The 8683-nt window shown below is 49.0% G+C and overlaps 1 protein-coding gene across 4 annotated transcripts in view; it reads left to right on the top strand.

Moving 5' to 3' along the window:
* Nucleotides 1-251: 251 nt before the first annotated feature.
* Nucleotides 252-8683, top strand: part of Pla2g6 (phospholipase A2 group VI) — a 95883-nt gene continuing 87451 nt past the window's right edge. Inside the window, exons 1-2 of one of the 4 annotated variants that reach the window (XM_035440762.1) lie at nt 252-363; nt 771-808. The gene's annotated coding sequence lies outside the window, so the exon portion shown is untranslated. Of the gene's footprint in view, nt 364-743; nt 809-8683 lie in introns of all 4 variants that reach the window. The other 3 variants (XM_027403992.2, XM_027403995.2, XM_035440763.1) reach the window with 3 other exon arrangements.

Genomic DNA, 8683 nt, shown 5'->3' with positions numbered 1-8683 from the left:
ACAGCCACGCAGGATTGGCTCCAGCCCGACCGCCCCCTAGCAACGGAAGCGGCTTCCATTGGGCAGTTATAAAAGATGGCGGCTCCTGACCGCGTGAGAGGCCTGCTTGGGGGCGGGGCCACAGCCTGCGGGTCGCACGGGCTCCGTCGATTGGTGGAGAGCCGCAGGAGAGCCGTCGATTGGTGATCGAGGCGCGTTTGTTTGCGGAAGTAAGCGGGCGGAGAAGTGCTGAGTAAGCCGAGGTGAGTGACGGCGCGGCGGGGGCGGGGCCTGATGGCCCTTCCCAAACCTTCTGGGCGTCCCTGTCTCGGTTGTCGCTTCCCGGATCCCGCTTAGGACCATCCTCGTGTCTCCGACTCTGAGGCATGTCCTCCGTTAACTCTTGTCTTATCCCCCGGGTGCTCCCGGCTTCTGTCCTTTGATCCCCTGGTGTCCCCAACTCCCATCCGGTGACAGAATTCTTCTCGGTTGCTTTCCTTAGTTTCCCCAACTTCCTGAATTAACCTTTTCCCCCATTCAGTGTCCCAGCTTTCACCCTGGACTGCCCACTGTCCCCAACTCCTTCCTGTGCGCTTCTAAGTGCTCCTGGTTTTCCGCTTCAGTAAATTATTGCCCGATTTCCCCCACGCCACAGGCTTCCTGTATCACTCCCTTTGTGCCCCCCTCCCGCCCCCAACTCCCTGCTTATCCTCCCCTGTGCCTCTGATTTTCGTCTCCCACGTGTGTTCTTCCCAATTTTCTAGCCCCTAATTCTGGGTTCACTGCCACAGATGACCTGGAAGCTGGTGACAGGAAGCCTGTGACCCAGGTGACTATGTGACTGGGCCAGGGATTGGGCGTGACACAGGGAGGGCACAAGGGCTCATAGATCCGCGCCTATATTTTTAATGGGCTACTCACATGATCCCAAACAAATACTAACCCGCTAAGGCTCCCTCACCTGCTCTCCTGCCAGCACAACAGGACTGGGCAAGTTTGGTTTGGCATCATTGAAGCTCCACCCTTGGGCGAGTTCAGAGTTTTGTTCTTGTCTCAGCCTCCATGTTTGTGGGGCTTGGAGGCTAAGTTCTGTCCAGGTCTCAGCTTTCTCACTGTGCCAGAGACGACTGAATTTCCTGCCCACTATGGCTGCCCTGAGGCTCAGTATTTGAATGAGTTAGAAGACAGTGCTTAGTGACCAGTGTGACCCTGTACAAGTGTATGGCTTTGCTGTTGTGTCATAGGCAGGATGGAAGGGGAAAGGGGCTGGTGATAGGAGAGAGAGGAACGGAAGTGTGTTTCCTTTTGATCATGTTTTCAGTGTTTATTAATCACCCCTGTCAAACAGACTCTTTTATTCATGCTACCTTTACTATTCATTTGTTTTCCACTGAGCAAATATTGATGCACCCAGCACTGTTCCTGCTTAGCATGAGGAAGGGAGGCCAATTGACCTCCCTTGCCAGGACCATACTAATGAGCTTGGAGCTGGATTTTCAGTGTAGAGGGTCCCTGATTTTTATTATTGTTATTATTATTATTATTATTATTATTATTATTATATATTTTGGTTTTCTTGAGACAGGGTTTCTCTGTGTAGCTTTGGAGCCTGTCCTGCAAATAGCTCTTGTAGACCAGGCTGGTCTCAAACTCACAGGGATCTGCATGACTCTGCCTCCCGAGTGCTTGGGATTAAAGGCGTGTGCCACCACAGCCCAGCTATTTTTTTAAAAATATTTATTTTATGCATTGGAGTGTTTTGCCTGTATCTGTGTGGGTGCACTCCATGTGTGCCTGGTGTCTATGTGTGTTGGTGGCAGAATAAGGTGCTGGATCACATGGAATTGGAGTTACTGAAGGTTGTGAAATGCCATGTGGGTTCTGGGAATTGAACCCTGATCCTCTTCAAGAGCAGCAAGTAGTCTTAACTTCTGAGCCACCTCTTCAGCTTTGAGTATTTCCAGTTTCTAATGGACTGACTTGATTTCTGGAGTTGACAATGTTATGAAGAAGTCTGCATTTAGTAGAAATTGTACTTTGAATTTTGAATTTTGTTCCTGAGCTAGTGTCATGTGACTTAATCCTGCCCATGCTGGGCACTTGCAGTGAACCACACCCAGCTATGGTACCTGAGGGAAAATGATAGATACTGTTCAGTGCTGGATCATATTGTTCATAGGGCAGATGCCTTCCCTACTTTTCCTCCTTTGCCCTGTTGGATGTCAGGGGATCTGTGCCCCACAGTGTGACACCAGTCATGTGGCTGATATTGTATAAGGGTTCCTACTGTTGGCTCAGTGCTTAATGCCTTTCCCCACCCTTCTAAGGGTTACTTTGCTTGTTAAATGTAACTATTATAGCATGCTTAAGAGGGGATTTCCTATTTGTCCAGCACAGTGTTATTGCTGAGATACAGTGAAAGGAGCTACCTAAACACTGTGTCTCTCTGTGCTTTCTTCTGCGCTTAAACACCCTGTGTGTGTACACAAGTAAGTGTGGCCTTTGTGGAGGGTGTGCAGTCCTGGGCTTCATGTACAGATATGAAAGGAAGGAAGTTGAGGCTCTCAGTGCTCAGGCTCTCAGCCTGCAGCCATGGGAGGGGGGCGGGATGGCCAGGAAAGGCATCAGCTACTCAGGAGTGTGGCACCCCAGCGTTCCAATCATGAGACATCCAGTGGGAATCAACAGGCAGTTATGTGTTTGGCTGTGCTCCCAGAAGCCCCTACAGCCATCATCTGAGACCAGCTCAGATGTTTTGGCCTGTCTCTCCTCCCTCCATTTTCGTCTGGGTCAGGTGGAGGCAGCCCCATCGCTATTCATCTTTCATGGCAGGCTAAAATGAGCTTAGTTGTTGGTACCCTGCTGTGCAGTGAAGCTGATTTTTCCAGGAGGAACTAGTTCAGCACTCACTGGCACTCCTAAGACCCAGCAGGACTGGAGGAAGGTCTCCTGGGGGGCAGGTACTCCTTGGAGGAAAGCAGGAGGCTGGGTTCACCCACGTTTCTTTGTGCAGACAAGGGCCTGATGTGCAAAGGAAGGTGGGATCTCCTTGGCCTCAGGGATGCCAGCTGGTGGCTCACAGATGTTCACTCATTCTCATTCACCCATTGATTTGTTAAGTTAATGATAAACTTAATGTTTATCCATCATGCCCTTGGAAATGGGTATCATGCCCTTGAAGAAGGAATAAAAGCAGTGTCATGGTCCCTTTGTGAGGGTTCACATGGTGTGGGGTTGCAGAGGAGAAAGGCTGAGGGAAAAGAGGGCTTCTGTGTAACATGAATAAATAAAAGACCCAGAGACTGATATTGGGGTTCAAACTTCAAGCTGAATATCAGAAGAGCAAAGCAGCCAGCCTCTTGCTCTTACCTCTATCTAAGGCTGAATGGGTTCATTCTGTCTCCATGAGATCCACCAAGCCTCAGACTGTAACCTTTCCTTAGTGTGCCTGGAGAATGAATGCCTCTCTGAGACCTTGCTTCTGTCTTATACACTTCCGTAATGTTGGGATTAAAGGTGTGAGCTATAATTCTCTTTTTGACTGATTCACTCTTGTGTAGATCTGGGTGGCCTTGGACTCAGAGAGATCCATCTGCCTCTTAATCCTGAGTCCTAAGATTAGGACCACCACTTCCTAGCTTCTGGCTGCTGGAATTAAAGGTGTGTGCTTGGCTTCTATGGCTTGTGGCTGACTTTGCTTTCTGAATCCTCAGTCAAGTTTTAATAAATCATAAATAATATATCCCTATACTTCTGGAAGAGGTGACCCCCAAACTGGGTCTTGAGAGATGAGAAAGGAAAAGTTTATTTCACTCCATGCTTCTTGTCTGTCAGGAGAGAGGTTAAATGGGGTAGGGAGTAATGCAGGCCAGGAAATGAAGGTGCTGGAGCACCTAGGCACACTGAGGCACAAGTATGACAGTCTGGGAGGTAGTGCTGGGGCTGAATGACTAGAATGGGGTGACGGCGATGGAGTGCAGGCTGGCCCTCTCCTGGGGATTCTGACATGCGCTCTGGAATTTGGGTTTTCTCTGAAGTGTTGGAGATCCACAGGACATGCAGGGTCAGTGTGTGTCGGGGTGTGGTCATTCAGTGGGGGGGGGTGCAGTCATGCAGCAGGTAGGTGCGGTCATTCATTGGTGAGGTCATTCAGTGAGGGGTACAGTTATTTAGTGGGAGGTACGGTCATGCAGCACGGGAGTGGGGTGGGGTGGGGGAGGGGGTTACCATCATTCATTTTGTAGTCTGTGTGGTAGATAGGCACAGAGGAGCCATGTGGGTAAGATTGGACCAGGATCTGGGCTTTCATGAACCTCCATTTAGAAATGTCTTAAATGCCAGCTTGTAGGAAGGGGCCGGTCCAGTGTTTGCTTTGCCTTTGGAGTGACAAAGGACCCAGAATGGTGAAGAGGAGGCCTGGCATAAGCAGGAGGACATTCTGGGTCCTATAGAATGGACTGGATGGTTCATGGCTCCCAATTAGCAGCTTCCACCCGAAACCATCCAAGAGTGAGGAGGGAAGACAGACAGCTTGGCAGCCTTGGCAGAAGAGTGACCCCCAAAGAATGGGTGCAGCTCCTGTCTCCTCTGAGACCTGCCCAAGGACCTTCATGGCTGAGGTGGATGCAGCCAGGCCAGATGACATGCTTGTCCATGGTGGCCATGCAGGCCTCTGTCCTCCCACCCATTTCCCTCACTATACATGCTGGGGGCGGGGCTCTCCCCATCCCCTTCTGTCTTTCCCTTAGAGCTTGAGCTCTATCCTCCAGTGTCCTTACCCAGGAATGTTGTGTGATGTTTTACTCTTTTGGCTTTTTGGTCTTTTTGAGGGGCTTCGCCACCCAGCTCCCAAATAAATCACATATGGGGGCTTATTCTTAGTTATGAATGCCCAGGCATAGTTTGGCTTGTTTCTAGCCAGCTTTTCTTATCTTAAATTAACCTGTCTACCTTTTCCCTCTGGGCTTTTATCTTTCTTACTTCTGTATATCTTTCCTTTTTACTCCGTGGTTGGCTGGCCCCTGATGTCCTCCTCTACTTGTTCTCTTGCTGCTCCTTCTCCTCCTTTCTCCTTCTATTTATCTACTCTGTCTGCCAGCCCTGCCTATCTTTGCTCCTGCCTTGCTATTGGCTGTTCAGCCCTTTATTAGACCATCAGATGTTTTAGACAGGCAAAGAATCACAACTTCATAGAATTAAACAAATGCAGCATAAACAAGTCACACACCTTAAAATAATGTTCTACCACACAGGGACCATGTGCTCAGGGTGGAGCCTGGGCTTACTGGCCCTCATGAACCCAAACAGCCCCTTCTGGGGAACTCACTGCAGAGTTTTCCAGGGTCTCTTCAGGATTTTTGCTTTTCATTTTGGTGGTCAGATGTATACTCTTGTCTTTTGAACCTTCCATTTGAGGCACTCCCTGGATGTAATCTCCCTATCTCTGATGAGAGTCTACTAGTTTTTGGCCTTCCTGTCTTCAGTCCCTCTGGGAGAAGAGTCCCAGACCCCACAGACACTGTCTTCCAGAAACAAACCAAGCAGATCCACTGGACTTGTGACTGGAAGTGGGTGAGAGAGTCAAGGCCACAGAGCTTGACCTGACACTGGAGTGAAACAGTCACCATGGGCACCATTACCATGGATGGTCTGGGCTTGTCCCTTTTCACTTGTGGCACTTATGCCTAGAAACAGGCAGTCTATATCAAATGGCCCCATCAGGAAACCAGTTCTGGCATGGAGCAGAAGGGTCAGCAGTAGAAAACGGATATTATAGGAACACAGACACTGTAAGAAGCAAGCCCAGCAGGCGGCAGGTGGGGAGGAGGCTCTGGTAGCCCCTTGTTCCTAGCCTGATTCTGCCTTATATCTAGACTGGAAGGACCCAGCTGAGCCCTGAGGTGGTAGGGACAGGATGGATGGCAAGAGGTAGGCACACATGTCTTCTTTGCCTTGTAGCATCCCTGGCGGGCCATGCCATGCTTGCTCCGGGATGTGACCCACAGTCCCATAGAGTTCATTTTCTCTCTTCCACCTGATGAGAACAGTGGCTGCTGTTAGAGTGTCACAGTGGGCTGGCGTCCTGGCCTTTTCCTTAGTTATGTCATTGTGTCACACTGGCCCCAGCCGACTGGATGGAAGCCAGGCCTTTCAACACATGGGAGGTGTCCTTTACTAGAGGGTGATGGGATGGGGCCCTTCCTCTAAGTGAGGCTGCTGGTTCCACTGGCAAGTGGGTTAAACCAGCGGGCCTCTTCTCTGCATCTGGCCTGGTCTCTGGCAAATCTGCATGAAGCTATAGCTCCTCTGAGGTAGGCCTGACACACAGCCCAGGCTCAGCCTACATAGCTTTCTATAAAGCTGTGGTAATTTTGTGTGCCATTTGGAAAATCAAGAAAAGCAACAGTATTGCCCATGAAACCAGGCCTTTCACCTCCACATACCCTGGTATGCTGCTTTTGTCTATTGTCTTTTGTACATGTATGTGGGTAGAGTGAGTGCTGTGGTGGACATGTCGAGGTCAGAGGATAACTTTGTGGAGTTAATTAGTTCCTTCTACCTTAACATGTGTCCTAGGGATTGAATTTAGATTTCTAGGCTCGCACAATAATTGGCTTTACCCAGTGAGTCATCTTACCAGCCCTTCAAAAAGAATTGTGCAAAATATTTACTCAGTTAAATTTTGTCATAAGAAACTTGAGCTGGGCAGTGGTGGCACATGACCTTTAATCCCCACAGTCAGGAAGCAGAGGCAGGAGGATCTCTGTGAGTTTGAGGCCAGCCTGGTATACAGAGCTAGTTCCAGGACAGCCAGGGCTGTTAGAAATCCTGTCTTGAAAAGACAGAAGAAGAATAAAGAAGAAGGAGGAGGAGGAGGAGGAGGAGAAGGAGGAGGAGGAGGAGGAGGGAGGAAGAAGGAGGAGGGAGGAAGAAGAAGGAAGAAGAAGAAGAAGAAGAAGAAGAAGAAGAAGAAGAAGAAGAAGAAGAAGAAGAAGAAGAAGAAGAAGAAGAAGAAGAAGAAGAAAGACTTTATGCAGGGGTGAGAGAGCTGCTCACCTGAGGGTTGTGACACTCATGCCTTCCCTGTCTGCTATGTGACCTCAGGCATGTCACTTCACCTTTCTTCATTTATTTGTGTGTGTGTGTGTGTGTGTGTGTGTGTGTGTGTGTGTGTGTGGCAAGATCCTCTTAAATCAACAATTTTAGCAAAAATCTTGACTATGAGGCTGGGCATATAGTCCAGTAGAATGTTTTGTGTTCCCGGGACCATGGGATAGATTCCCTAACTATGTCCAAAAACAACTGTTACTACAGTAAGTGTGTATATGATTTTTATCACATCTTACCATTTTTGTTGTGTGTATGTGTGTGCATTTGTGTGTGTGTGTATGTGTGTGACATTGCATACGTGGAGGCCAGAGGACAACTTAAAGAAGTCAGTTCTCCGCTTCCACATGTAAGTCTGAAGAAGGATCAAGCTAGGTTGTCAGGCTTGGCTGCAAGTGCCTTAATTTGCCAAGCCACCTTGCCACCCTGTGGTCTTATTTTTAACCATAACCTCATGTTGTCTGCTCATTTATCATCAGTATCTGCTATTTTGTGATCTTTTATCTTTTTGTTTTGTTTTTGAAAAGGAGCCTCTCCTTGTAGCCTTGGCTGTTGTGGAACACACACATCTGGAAAACACAGATCTCTAACTCTGGGTCTGAGGGTTTGGCCTAATGAACATGGGACCCTGGGTTCTATCCCTAGCATACACACACACACACACACACACACACACACACACACACACACACACACACACACACCCTGAGGCTCCAATCTAAACTGGGAGACAATTTTTATAGCAGAAACTCTGACTTAATCTGTAGTGTAAAAAAGAAAATCTCAGCTAAGGAGGTAGCTCAGCCATTCTAGTGTGGGGATCCGAGTTCATCCCCAGCCTCCAGGTAAATAAAGCGGGGCCTTTAATCCCAGCAACTGGAGACAGAGGCCGGTGAATCTCTGGGTTCTAGGCCAACCTGGGCTATAGAGTGAGTTCCAGGATAGCCAGGACTGTTACAGAGAGAAACCTTGTCTTGAAAAATACCCAAAAACCTTTAAAAAAATAAAAAAGCTGGGCACAGTGGCCCACACTTGGGATCTTGGTGCTGGAGAGGCAGACAGGAGGATCCCTGGGTCTCACTCGCTAGCCCATCTAGCCTACTTGGTGAGTTCTAGGTCAGTGAGAGAGCCTGTCTCAAAAACAAGGTGAAGAACACCTGAAAACAGATACCTGGGTTTGACCCTGGCCCCACAAGCACATGTAGACATTCACACACATCTCTGTGTTCACAAATGCACACTTGGTGGGTTCACTTTCATCCAGAGGACTCGCCTCTGTGGCTGCTTTCAGAGCTCTGTGTGAAACCAGTCACAGGGTGCAGAGAGACAGGCACTCCCTGCCCCCTTCCTAGTGGTATGCTGCAGTCTGGCGTGTCATAGCTAGGGGACCTTGGCTTTGCTTGTGGGATTGGCATGCCCATGCCAAGCTTTGCTATCTCCAGAGTGTCATCTTTGATTTTCAAGGAGAGAAGCTGCTCTCTTGCCCAGGCCTTGTTGCAGACAGCACATTCATGCCCACTGTCTTTACTGTCAGTACCTGTTCTCTGTCAGAGAGGTCCCTGGCCTGGCCTGAGGGTCTGGAACTTTCCATCAGACC

The sequence above is a fragment of the Cricetulus griseus genome, chromosome 2 (genome assembly GCF_003668045.3).
Source record: "Cricetulus griseus strain 17A/GY chromosome 2, alternate assembly CriGri-PICRH-1.0, whole genome shotgun sequence".
NCBI lineage: Eukaryota > Metazoa > Chordata > Mammalia > Rodentia > Cricetidae > Cricetulus > Cricetulus griseus.
Note: the sequence above shows the minus strand (reverse complement) of the source record. Positions and strands in the feature narration are given on the sequence as shown.